Source organism: Corvus moneduloides, chromosome 16, assembly GCF_009650955.1.
Source record: "Corvus moneduloides isolate bCorMon1 chromosome 16, bCorMon1.pri, whole genome shotgun sequence".
In the NCBI taxonomy this organism is placed as follows: domain Eukaryota; kingdom Metazoa; phylum Chordata; class Aves; order Passeriformes; family Corvidae; genus Corvus; species Corvus moneduloides.
This window is the reverse complement of record NC_045491.1, coordinates 12,205,151-12,219,405: the sequence shown is the minus strand read 5'-3', so window position 1 is coordinate 12,219,405 and position 14,255 is coordinate 12,205,151. Positions and strand designations below refer to the sequence as shown.

The 14,255-nt window shown below is 39.3% G+C and overlaps 1 long non-coding RNA gene across 1 annotated transcript; it reads right to left on the bottom strand.

The window, feature by feature from the left end:
- Positions 1 to 216: 216 nt before the first annotated feature.
- On the bottom strand, positions 217 to 13,643 carry LOC116452199. The gene is made up of 3 exons (XR_004243430.1): positions 13,437 to 13,643; positions 13,061 to 13,180; positions 217 to 298 (listed from the first exon to the last, which is right to left on the bottom strand). It is a non-coding gene; the product is annotated as an uncharacterized LOC116452199 (long non-coding RNA).
- Between the last annotated feature and the right edge of the window lie 612 nt (positions 13,644 to 14,255).

The window sequence follows — 14,255 nt, the reverse complement described above, 5'->3', positions numbered from 1 at the left end:
AGAAAGAACTGAGAGTCCTGCAGGGGAATACATCAAGTAAAAGAGCAGCTTCTGCTGGAGAGAAGCAGATGTGACATGATTTGAGGTTGCTTTCCAGGCTGAACAAATCCTACCTAGAGAGTTTCCTGAACACAAGGTAACTTTCAAATGTCAGTGGAGTCACTAATTAATTGTTATGGTGTTCTCTGCAGATATTCCATCATGCCAGAAGCATGTCCAGGAATCCACAGGCTGCTGTATGACTTCTTCTTGGGTGTGCACACACTTTTCTGTCTTCACCACAAAACATTGGGCTTTGCTGTTAATGACATAACCAAAATCAGTGAGATTTTACTGGATGGTCTGTATTTACATTAGGTTTGCAACATTCATGTTCAGTTTCTTGTGGTTACTTAACTGAGATGGTCAAAGGATGTATTTGTGAGCTTTGTTTCAGACCCAACAGGAATATTGTGAGAACAGTTATGAGATTTTAACAACAACAACAAAAAAGGTAGAATTGTGTCAGAGGCTGATCTCTTGTAAATTCCAGTGTGATGCATTAGACTTTTGAACTTTTTCACATTATTGGCTCTAAATCCAAATTTGAGCTCTGGCTGACCTTTATTCTGATAAACATAAATCAAATGAATGAATTAACAGAAGTGTTGTTACATATAAGAGATAAGCATAATAACATTTCTGTATTTTTTTATTTGTCCCAAAAAAGGTTTTTTACATGTAGGAGTTGATTAGCAACAGTATTCTTCTCACTTGTTCTAGTAAGTACCAGAGGAGATGTTCTGTAAGAAAAGAGAGAAGTTTGCCTGGGGGAACAGGATTTCATAGTAGGACAGAAGGACAGCAATGACTGCTCAAAACAAGTGGGGTTCAGAACACTCTTTATAGGTCCATGCCATGAGAATACGTTGGAGAAAGTGAGAAAATGGGATTTTTTGAATTATTTTTTTTATTTTGCAGAAAAATAGGCCTGTAGTCCTCACAGCTGTGATTTGACCACATATATGATCTATGTAAATGGTGGAGAGTCCTGATTTGTATTAAAAAGGTACTTTAAAAAATATGTAAGGGATGGATTAAACAGAACTAATGGCATAAAATGTGCAAATTCATAACATTTTCCCTTCAGTGTGAATCACTGCTTTGGCCATTTATCAGTCAGACATCTCCAGAGTTTGCACAATATTGGCTGCAGCATGTCCCACCCAATGGTCAGAACTTCAGCAATCCTGTAATAAACATAAATAATAATGCCAGTAACTCGAGGTACAGAATTGCTGCATGGCAGAGCATTTGCAGAGGGAAGGTTTGCTTGAAGAGCGTCTTCTGCAATGACCTGTGTTGCACAGTGGGTTTGTTAGGCTGCTGTGTCAGTCCTGCTGATAAAGTGGGTTTTTGTGGAGATGAGTTTCATTAAGAAGGGAAGAGGTTTTTTCCCTAGGTTTTACTAATCAGCACATATCAATAATTTTTTCTAGTTACTCAATTTTTCTAACGCTTCCTACAATTAATTACAATGTTTATGTAACTCAGTAATTAAATCTGGGCACCTGATTGTCTCTGGGAACTTAACATTAATTTCTGTGGGGCTAAGCCTCTAGAGACTGCATATATATGATCATAAGTTATATGGTGAAGGCCAGGGAGAGTTTATGCCTCTGTGATCTAATTATTTTTAGGTAATCCATTATGCACTTTTTTCTCTCCTCCCTGGCAGTATCCAAATCCACAATAAAATAGATATTTATATTCTCCACTTCTGCTAGTTCTAACAGAAAAATTGTCTCCAGTGAGTGACAAATGTTTGCAAATACTTGCTTGCCACTCCTAGAACAGGTAGCCACATAATCCATTCTTTCTAAGGGCGGTTATGACTGAAAAATATAAATTATACAGTGTTGTACACTGAAGAACCATTAAACTCTTACTGAAGTGATGAGAAACTTTACAGAACCACTCCAAATTTGTATCTGGTCTGAATCACACTCTTTCCTCTGAGAAGGTTGTATCCAGCTTTTTACAGTGTACATGCTTGAAAAATATGGGGAGCACACCCGAGTGCACCTTTCTGAACACCTTTTATTTGTAGATCTCTAGACATTTCTAAAGGGTTCACTACCTTTTATCATTATTTTGAAAACAGATTTTTTTTATTATTACACTCAAACTTTTCTTTTGTTTGTTGTGAAGAGGCATAGTTCAAGATATGATAAGAAACAGCACATTGCCGAATTTTCTGAGGTTTTTTCCAAAATTATTTTTATCTACAGTGCTTAAAATTAGTCCTATGGTAATTTTCAAACACAGTTAAGGAATAGCTTGTCAAAAATTATTTATTCATCTAATGATAGATGTGACTATCTTCTGGGATTTTAAAAAGTGCCTGAGTAAGTTGGAACTAATGAAGTTTAAGCATCTAATATGTTTAGCTTATATTAAAAATCCTGTGAGATGATGATATAAAACGTTTTAGACCCAACCACACTTTCAAAAGTGCCTTAGAGACACTTAATTGATTAAATTGGAAATAAACCACCCACCCTAGTAGTTAAAACCCTGAATATAAATATGCAGAGAAGTATTGTTGCATTTGAGAGGATTTAAGGTTGGAAAAGGAACAAGACTTGTAGGGAGAAGTAACTCTAACACCACTGAAAATCAAAGCACTTTTCCAATCCTTTCATCCCCATAGTGTGTCTGACAGCCTGTTTGCCTTTTTCCTGTGCTATCAATGAGTCTGTTAAATGTATTGCTGCCCTGACAAAACTTTGCACTTCATCACAAATATCAACCTGCTAGTTATTAAACCAGGAGAGGTTAAAAAATGTCCCCTACATTGTGCTTAAAGAAAAAGCTCTAAAGCATGAGAAAACATCCCAGCAGCTCACCTTGGGATTGCGTGCAGTGACAGTAACAATAAGTACTTCTTTAAGAAGTGCTCCATCTTCCAAGAACTAAATTTCTGTCTGACCTGGAGATCAGGAGAGCCTCCCAGTAGCACAGCAGCAAAACAAAGCCCCAATTACTATTCTAAAGAGACAGAAACTGCAGCTCTTCACTACTCATGATAAAGGCAGCCAAAGCCCCTGGGTTTTATGAGAATGTTGTTTGATGTCCTCCAGCAAAGCTGTGTCTAGAGACAGCTTATCAATCCAAGCAGGGCCATGTGCTGTGCTCCTGTGCTGGGCTGAGGCTCCCCTGTGCTCTGCCCAGGCTGGCATTTGTGTTACACAACACCCTGCAATTCCGGGGCAGTGCCCTCGTGGGAAGTTTGGCTGAGCAGACCAAGGCCAAGAGAGTTCCCAAGGAGTGAAACTCCACCTTATTCTCATCAAAGCCACAATGATGGATGTGACATGCTGGGCTCGAGACCACCCCAGTGTTTTACTTCCCCACTGTGCAATTTTTGTATGCAGAACACGAGTGTCTGCTACGACTTTGCAGAAGAATCCATGAGACTGCCTGTGCATAAGGCAGTGAGATGCCTTGATGCTGTAAATCACCTCTTGAGACGTATTTCTACTTTAATGCAGAGGGAACAGAGGGAGGACTAAGTTCCTGACTAAGCTGCCTCCTTTGAATACCAGAAGTTAGGCTGAAGTTGCTCTACTTTAAACTTGAATGGGAATGCAAGAGGCTCATTTGGTGAAGGAATGGCAAGATATGTCCTGAGCTGGCTCTGTAAGAGTGTTTTAGGTCTTACAGGTGCTAATAGCTACTTGTATCTGGTGATTGCATTGCTCTGCCTCTTCAGATTCTGCTCCCTCTGCCTGAAATTGTCCATTTGTACCTGGTCCCTTTGCACCCGGTTTTGAATATTTTGTCTAATTGTTCTGAAGGAGAGTTTTCCACTTCTGTCATTTCAATAAATTGCACATGCTTTGCTATAGATTTACCTTCTGTTCCTTTGCTTTTGAAGGCTTAGCTGGAGAGTGAGTGCTGCCAACATTGCAACTGTGCAGTATTTCCTGGCCTGGCAAGTTTCACATTTCTCCCTTGCTGACAATGCCACGAATTAGTGAATGATAATGTGTTGTTGCTTTTTAAGCCTTTCCCACACCGGTCTTTGTTCATTTGAAAAGATCTCATGTCTTCTCTTAAATGACTAAAATTGAAGCATTTCCAATATAGTAGAAGAAGAACCCACAAAAACTCCTTTCCTTTATACTGGTAGGGTACAGGAAAATTAATAGCAGCTTTATTAGAATTGGTCAAAGCCCTTTTCCACAGGAGGAAAACAAAACAAAACAACAACAACAACAAAAATATATATATATATATGTGTGTGTGTGTGTGTATGCAGTCCAGGCCTGAGTTAGCCTAAAAGCTACTGGAAGCTCAAAATCTGGTGATTTAGATATTATCACTTCTTTCCCATGGGGAAGAATCTTTCAAAACCTTACCATTCAATCACAGAGCTGGAGCACCAGGGCTCTGTGACACATATCTGTCTCCTAAGGCTACACAGATATACTTGCACTCATAAATATTTTGCCAGATGTGAATACTTTTTCCACCTTAGGAGATCAGTGAGAAAGAATTTTGTGGTTTGTCATTTGACTGTCAAAGCTGCAAGTTGATTTACAATAGACAGTTTTAAATGGAGAAGGAGCTGAGGCCACATCTTTTCTTCTCTATTGTTCCACTCCTGCACTGGGTGAGGAGAAGAAACCACTGATAATAGCAACATACATCTCTAAGTCTCCAGAGAGCCTTCTGAGGGAGCAAGTGTCTGCTGTGGAGAGCTCTGCACCTCAAAATATATGGTGGTAATTAAATTGCTGCTAATTGAGTTTAGTAGTCCAAAGGCTCAAACACGAATGAGTTAAAACAGGAAATATGGAAAAAGGAAAATACCTTTCCCGTAACATTTTATGTTTTCCATCTCATAATTGCCTAGCCTGCACTGAGAATTGCTTTCTGTCACATGTGCCATCTCTTTTGAATTTGTTATTCTTGGATTTCTTTTCCTTGGGGGCAATTTTATTTGTAGTTGATGTTTGCTTACAGGATTGGAAATAAAAAAAAATTCACTGCCTGTCATAAAACAATTTACCTGAGAGAAAACAATAACACCACTGAGGCAACTGTACAGTTACATTTCTTGGTAAATATGTGCTTTTTACTGATTGCTTTTATTTTCATTGTTTCTCTCTCACAGCCCTTGACAGCCTCTAATTCCCAAGGATAAATTCTCTCTTGCTCCAAAGCAGGTTATCAGTTAGACTGATAAAAGAGGTCATACTAGCAGTGGGTAATTTCACAGAATGGAGACAAACCAACAATCAAAAATGGTAATAATCTGTCATTAAAAAAAAAAAAAAAAAAAAAGGGCAGCAAAATTAATATATTGCATTCTTCCTCCAATTCTTGAAAATGGAAATCAAGAATTTAAAAAGCAACCAACTGAATTTAGTTTGTATGGTACACATTTTAATGGCATGTGGGAAAGTAGTGTTAGTTTTGTTGGTTTATGTATTTTAAAAACTCTTGGTCTTAACTGTGCTTGCCAGCAGTTGTATTCTTCTGGTCTCAATTTTCTGCAAGCTCTGCCTCTTGATTTATAATGTGTTATCATCAACTGCGCTATTTTCATAATTTATTAAGTATTCTTTCCTTATTTCTTCATGGATTCTTTTGCCTCTACAATGAAGCTTTAAAAATGAGTAGGTTTCCTTGATTATGATTTTGTATCATAATGTCATTGTAACTCATGCTATTCCGTTAAATTCACATCAACAATCAATCTGTTCTGTAATTGTTTCTGACTTCTCGGAATTGGTTCTCTAAAACCACTGGGGTTTAGACTTTATTTTGTTTGCACATAAGAAAAGCAATGGGATGATTGGTTTTACCCCAGCTATCACTTTTTTAGCTCTAAGAAGAATTAGTCTTTATCTCTCAAGATAAAGTGTAGCACAGATTTCCTAGCACACTGGATGGAAGCCTTTTGATTTAGGAAATTATCTTCTGGACTATCACCAGTCTTTTAAGATACATATTTCATATTTTAGTCTGTGTGTTAATGCAACATTTTTCTCTAGGTAGAAACATAAATTGATATTAGGAACCCAAGCATCCTTTACTTTTTCTGGTTTTATGGTCTGTAAAAACTATCATTTATTTCCCATCTCATGCTTTATCTGTTATCATTCTGAGCATTCAAGATCCCTTTGATATTATCAGAGAAAGGTAATTCCATCTTTTTACACAGTTTTCTCAACCGCAAGGAACTTATTTGGGAAATCTCTAGTTTCTGCTCATAAAAAGGATACAGAATCAGTTGTTCTATAATGCAACATCTTTCTCAGATATTTTTCTATAATATCTTTTGTACTTGAAGATGAGAAACAGTAGCTTGTGTCTAATAAATGTCAAACAGAACATGTGCCAAATTTTCAGTGGCAAACTGCAGTGAAGCACACAGCCTAAAAGCTGAAATATATCATTTGGAGTCACAGGCCAGTAAGGATTGTTAGATATGTCCTGATGCTTTCCTGCTAATATTTTTGGTGGAAATTAAACTCTTAAAGTTAAACCAGGTACAGGTTGCTCACTTACGCACAACTTCCTCAGATTTTTGTTTTATTTACAACACCTTTGGAATTAAGAAATTTTAGCTCTCAAAGCTCTCATTACACTCGTTGAAACAAAACCAGAATAGACAATAACTATTAGCCAGTTATTTATGGAGAAAACAAGAATTCATGTCCTCCTCAAAAACCATTTTCCTTTGCAGCCAGCAAATGGTGCCATCTTCCAAGGTAGCAGAAATATTTGAAGCTCAGGAATAAGTATTTCTCTTACTGACCTCTCTCCATAGAAGAGCAGCATAGTTTACATGTGGAAAAACAGTTGGTGCTGTACTCCACAGGCCAGTAAAGAATGGGGGGATGGGTTTCAGGGTTGCCAGAGGGATATCTGAGACCTTTTCTGAACAGCACTGCTCCAAGGATAGCCTTTTCTCTTTTTCATCTGCACATTGTCATTTAAAAATGCATCCTGGTCTCAAGATAACAGATTTTGGTTTTGCAAATTTGGACAGGGATTTTTTTTTTCCTCAGTTGGTGTGGTATTATCACATCCCTACTGTTTTTATTCTTCACAGAAGACATTTTTAAAATGCCACTTAAAATCTTGCTGCAGCAAGGGAGGGATTATCACACATTAATTTGATATGCTCACTCTGAGTGGTTTTATTGCTTTTCAAAACAATTTAAAATTTCAGTATTCAGAACCCGTTTTAGAAATTATCATCAGAGGATATTAGTCTTACCCATGAAGGACAGATGATATATATTTTTACAGCTTATTGGGCTCCTAGATTTACTCTCAACACATACACAGAACCTGCTTGAAATATTGGCCTCCTACACAGCGACATGTAAATTACTGGGAAGATGGTCCCACTGGGGTTCCTGTTTTGCACCCTGGAACTATCAAGATTCAGTGTGCCAGTGAGCATCCTAACGATAGCTGAGAGTGCCGAAACTTTCCGTTTTCATGGCAACCACACAATCTGTTGTACAATAACTACTGCTTTGTCACTTGTTTCAAGTTGAGCTTTGAAAACAGTTGGCAGGAGAAAAGTATCTTTTCATGCCTTCTCTCTACTGAGCCTGATATTGTTGCCTGATGTGTTTTGTTAGCACACAAGATACATCTCTTCCCATGCAGGTAATTGGCAGGGGGCTTTCAGGGATGTTAATGGCTGTGTGATCAGCTTGCTGTTCGTGCCTCTGTGATAATGAGAGTTTCCTTCAGGGGAACACTGATCTGAGCCTCACCTTTGCTCTTCACCTGGGAGGCAGCAGCTGAAGCTTGTGAAGGTTAGAGCCAGACCTGAGGAAAGGTGCAATGCCAGCAAAAGCAGTACCCATTGCCTGCAGAAATCCAATTAGGGATCGGCCAGGTGGGGCTGAACACAGTCAGGTGTGTGGGGAGGATAGGTGGAGAAGAGGCCTTTGACAAAGATTCCTCCCAAGAGTGTGTTGTCTCTCCCAATTGCTCTGTGTCACAGTCCCAGAATGGTGCCATGGCAGGAGATTTTCATACTGATGTTAAAAAGCACAGTCTGAGCTCTCTGACTGTTATCCCAGAAGTAGTGTTAATTTATACAGATTCTGTAAAATAGCTAACTTTCATCTGCTTCTCCAAATGGCAGTAAGGTCTGAGCTGCTGCCTGCTGGAAGCCGTGGAAATGACCCAGTAACATTTAATGGGCTTCAGATCAGACTCAGGATATTAGTTTCTGCATCAATTTTTAGGACATGATCCCGAATAAGCACACAAATGCCTGCCTGCTCTCCCTGAGTAGAGAGGCTGCCTGGCACCAGGGTCTGGCTATTTGCTGTGTACTTGCTGCTCCCAAGGAGAAGAGCTGTTCCAGCTGTGACTGGGTGTTGGAAGAGGAGTACACAGGGATTCTGAGGTTTTGTAAATGGGCTCCTAGGGGTATTTCCCAAATGAATGGACTTTCTCAGACCTCTCAGTCACAGGAGCTCTTTCAGAAGGGTGATGTACCTCCTACTGAAGTGGACCTCGGTATAATGGGAAAGCTTTCTTGACGAGTGTGATGACAAGGCAGTTAGATCTATTTCCCTTTTTTCTTTTTTTTTTTTTTAATGCAAAACTGTAACCAATTTATCCAACACATATATTTCTGTGTCTTCACGGTGCTGTAAGAATCTAAGCGATTATGGAGACACAGTCAGTAGAGCCTCTTCGATCGAGAATCTGAGTTAAGTCCCAGGGAAAGCAGTTAGACCACCTAATCTGACCACCTGGGTACCACATGTGTGCTGCATTTCACTCAGATGTCACTGTGTAAAAGGCCCTGCCACTGAAATGCTGGTGTTGAACTCTCAGGGCACTGGACTGTGCCACACACAGGAAGGAGATGCACTAACCTTGCTGCTGTTCCTGGTAATCAGGTGAAATTTGCTGTGGTAGCCATGAAACTTGTTCCCCTGTTCCTTGATTTTGAAGGCGTTTATTGTTAAAAAAACAACCAACCAACGAACCAAGATCCTGGTGATCAATGTAATCCTGAGCTGGTCAATGAACAAGGTGTCAAGCCAAGACTTTGCTTTAGCCCCTTGTAGCAATTATTCATCCCACCTGGTGTCTCAGTTCCAGATGTGGTCAAGCTCTGATTATCACAAAAAAAAGTGAAGAGAAAAAATCCTGGAGTACCAGCTCCCTCATGTAGTGCCTCTGTGTCAGAACGTGCCCTGGGCTGCCCTGCCAGGGTGCAGATCTGCCTGACTCAGTGCCACCAATCCACACCACCTTCAATGAGCGATTGTCCCCCAGAAGAGCTCTGTTCCTCCTCCACCAGCCTTTAAAGCAGGCTGCAAGTTCTAGTGGTCCCTAACCCTGGTACTGCCCTTTTGCTTCCTGCACTTGATCTGACCTACACATTTTCTTTAGTTTTGCTAAAAATAGGTGGTCTAAAGCTTTCAGCAGAATGAAGTGATCTATTCAGAGACAAGCTGCAATGTTAAAGTACATTTGCCTTTTAGCAAGTATAATATGCATCAAATAAAATATCTCAGTGAAGGCTAAATACCGCTTTACTGTGCTGACCAGGGAGCTCCAAATTTCTGTTCTCTCAGATAACATTTTGTTGCTTTGAAAATGGTTTTCTCCATGAAAGAAAACAACAATGATTAGTGGTTGTTTGGAATTAAAATATTGAGCATTTTTGTTGTCAAATACAACAATGGAACAAGAACAATTGGCACAGGAAAAGTAATTTTGATTTTCAATGTCTAAATTGATCAATTAGGAAAGAATTTGATTGGTATGGACATCACCAAGAAATGTCAATAGGTAACAAGTGTCAACACTGTAATTTGGCCTAGTCTCTAAGTAAATGTGCTTGCTCTTTCCCTAACTCCTTCATCCATAATTTATAAACCATTGATGGGATGAAGACACACAGATATTATATGAGGATTCCTCCAGTCCCAAGATTTGGGGTTTCATGATGAAATAGTCAAAGTATCTGTGTGATCCTGGAGGCCAGGCCCCATTCCCCAGCAGAGAACGCAAGCACAGCTGCTCTTCTGAAAAATACGTGGCCAACATGGGTGTGACAGAAAAGGGAGGCAGGAGGTGTGTGGGGGTTAAAAGGAGATCAGGGCAGAGCCCGAAATAGATGTAGTCCTATACAGTGCTGGCTTTCAAGGCTTATGTTGCAAGATAGGCTAAGTGTAGAGTCAGATGCACATTTTCATTCCGGAATTTTAGACCTGACACTGGCTCAAGTAGTGCCCCACATTCCTGGTCTATTCCCCTGTGACTGTAGTGTGAATTAGCAGGAGAGGCAATTACTGTCCCCGAAAATGCTGGGCTGTTGATCCTTTTGCTTTCCGCAATCTTTTGAACAGCTCCTTCGGGAAGAGGCTTTCATGGTATTTCCCCTAACACTTTCACTTGAAAGTTTGAAGTGCTGCTGCAGGTATTTTGACAAAACCTATCAAAAATGGCTTTCAGTGTCATTCAGTTTCTCTTGCCGTCTCATCTCAGTCTAACAGAGCCACAAATAGAGCTGTTTAACTGCATTTAGAGGCCTGGGTCCTGGGATTATGGCTAAGCAGGGAGTGGATTTTCCCGTTCACAAGAGTAGTGTCTTGGTCACTTTCCCTGTAAGTGTCCAGATATGTAGTAAGAGTTGTATTTTCTTTGGAAATTTTCCTTGCTCTCCCTATGGATTGCATCTCTTGCTGTGATCTGAGAGACACCCTGCTCAGTTTTCTCAAAGTACTGACCCAAATCCTGATGGAGCTTCCAAAAGCTCTGGCAGGAGAGTAGTTAGACTTTCTTTCTTCTGCTTCCCTTGTCTCACTTATCTGCTGTCTCAGGAAAATAGGTGCCCTGTCTCCAGGGACTGGATTCCCCAGAGGGACTGTCTCCTGCATATCCATTTCTGTTATTGATTATTGTGTATTTCATTTTGCATTTGCATTTGCTCTGCATTTGTCTTTCTGGAATGCAGTGGTTACCATCAATGTTGACTTTAAATCAATCCCCTGACGTTGGCAATGGCTGTAATTGATTTTCACAAGGTTATTGTCTTTGTTGTGGAAAATGTCCAGATATAATCCATGTTAAACTGTAGTGAAACCTGTAAGCCGTTGGAAGTGTTTTAGCAAGATCAACCCTCCAGTTCTAAGTGTACGTCACTGCAAGAGGAAAGACATTTCCCAGGGCCATGAGGTAGAAAATGAAAGTACAGCAATTAAGGTTAGAAGTTGGATATGTTGTATTGGGAATGCACAGATTCACATGTACAGTGAAACATCATCCCTTATAGACTGAATATCATCATGAGGACACTTTAGGAAGGGTAGGGGTATTTTAAATCCATTAGCTTTTCCTTCAGTCTGCCTTTGCAGGCAGATTTTGAGGCAGAAATAGCAGTGTGCACAAAGTGCTGATATCTAGCGTTATGGAAATCACATTTTTATATAGGACAGTCCTCTGAGTCCTAGAAGTCCCTATTTCCTTATTAAAGGTAAATTGGTTTGGGTTCTCTATGTTTCCTGAATCCTCAATTGAATGAAAATATGAGCTCTTGAAAGTGCTGCAATTTCCTAACACTGATTCTCTATACATGACAGCACAACACTGGACACAGCAAAGACCATTTGAGTGGCTGTTGATGTGAGGTGCTCACAAAGCTGGGGCTGTGTTTACTTCAATTCTCATGATGAGTTTCGTCAGGAGTTCAGCCCAGTAACAGAGGACTCAGGATAAGATTTGTTTGAAATGAGTGTACAGCCAGTGTATATCTCAGCCTCTCATTACCATATGAGTGAATGGCTTATATTTTTTAGAAAGTCTCAAAGTTGGCAAGTCTGTCTGGAGAAAGGGCAGTTTCCTCACTGTTGCCTGGCTCCTTGAAAAGGTCCCAGCCTTCAACCCCTTTTCATAATTGTAGCAATGTTCTGGTGTTATGATTAACTTCAAACATATGATGAGCAGTGCAAGCTCAATAGCTTTATCTGACATGTTCATTATGCTTCAACAAAATATCACATCCAGTCATTCCTAGGTATTTTCAGTTAGAAATGCATTTAAGATGATTGTGGCCAGGTGGACCAGAATCCTCTAGAATATATGTTTTTGTCTGGAAGTAAACTTTAGAATTAATCCCAGTGAAAATGGAAAGTACTTGTGGGAGAACTGGTGTATAGAGGTCTAAACCCTAGAACTTCCCCTAGCTCACTTCTGAGTACAATGTTCAGAGCAGTTACAAAATAAAAATGTGCAGTATCCCACTCTTCCTTTGGAATATAAATTTAGGCTTAATTGCCAGCAGAATTAACAGAATTGTCTTAAAGTCTGTGCAAGGAAGCAAAGAAAAAATCTACAGGATGTTTGTCTTAAAAATGATGAGTTTTTAAAAATTTTTTGTCAGTGAAAAATAAGTATCTGCATCACACTAGAGGAGCTTCTGGTGAGCTAATCAAGGAATGTCCATTTATTTTAGAATGTCAAGAGCAGTTTAACCTCAAGATGGTGCTAGATGGTTAAGTTGGCTGTCACAACAGCTATTTATCTTTTACATTTTTTCAGAATGAAAAAGCATCGGTAACAAGTAATTGGTTAATAACCAATAAGAAAAGATAAAGACTTCATATTAAAGTGCATCACTTTTACAGATTGATATGTTTGTCAGCCTAAGCAAGACATGAATTGATTTGAAAAGGTATTAATTATATCAATGTTTCAAAATAGAATAGTGAAGAGAATAGAAGAAACAGAGCATATATAAAAGTCGTTGGAACCACAGTGGTAGGAGATATACAATATGTTACTTGACAGCTTATCTGGTTATTAGAACCAGGCAGCCTGGGATTAATGGGACTTAATCATTCTGGCAACATAAAGTGAGCAAAACCTGTCAGATAAGTAGTAAAGGCTTTTAAGTTCCTGAAGAACTTAAGGAACTTCTTCATTCACAATAAATAATATGTAGGAGTGCTTTAATTATTTCAAATCCAGCCGGTTTTCTGCTGGAAGGTGGTTATCCAGGGCATGGCTGTCTTACCTGAGCAGTAACCTGTCCCTGAATCAGGAGAGGAGCAGAACATCAGGAGATGAGCAGCACTGGCACGGCAGCACCGTTATCCTGACAACTTCCTCAGCACGAGCAGCTGTAGGGATGGAGCTGCAGAACAGAACACTCAGGCTGCTGCTGAGGATTTTCCCTGCACTTATGGCACCAGGTCTGATTTTCTAGAACAGCCAAATAGTGACCAGATGACCAGAAATTCATCTTACCGCTTCCTTCTTTGTGGGACAGTTAAGGGAGAGATTTTCCAAGGAGCCCATGACAGCATTTTTAGTGTTTATGGTAAAAACATGCTGCCAGGTCTGTAAAAACTGTATCTCGAGCTGGTGGTCTCTAAAATGGACCCGCTTACCTTGAAAAAACTCTTTTCCCAAAATGAGATGTGGGTCTGCTTGAAGATCCTGGCTCCTGGGCACATCTCCTATGACTGGTGGGTGTTGGAAAGCAGAGAAGCTCTCTTCCCCACACAGGGTAATTTTATTCTTCTTTTTGTTTTCTTCTGTATTTTTCAATGTTTGCCTCTTCTTTTTTTTTTGGTGACAAGATTTAATCCTTTAGAAAATCTGCAAAATGAGAACAATTTATGTGTCAGGTTAATTTATTTTGCACCAGAATGGCCTTTCAAAAAGATGGCTGTTTAATATATAATCTTATAAATGAATCAGCAAAATAATATGGGAACTTGGGGATGTGCAGTGACAGAAGCTTTTTTATTAAATTTTATTTTGATTTTTTTTTATTCTCCCAGACATTTTTTTTATATCTTCCAAAGTTTTTATAATTGTTTAATGCAAGCAATTACTTACAAGGTGGTTGTATCAGCCAAGACAATGTTACAGAAATGGGAAAAAACCCTGGCATTGAAAAGGGATGCTTGATCTGCTGAAATAATTGGAAATTTGCCATCATTCCTTTGTCACCTGAAGAAAAGAAGGTTTTACAGTCCTTCTTATTTGCAAATATGAACTAATATACCTTAACACAGTGCTGCCTATGCTGCTCAAGTATTCGTTTTTTCATTGTTTGGAAAATTTATTTCTTGGAGGGAAAAAATCAGCTAAATGTGATTGTTTGGCTCTATAAAGCAGGGAAATAGAAACTAGACTGTGTGTCCTACCCACAGATTTTTATCAGATCCAGATAAAAATATAAATAGCCTAGGAGACAGTGT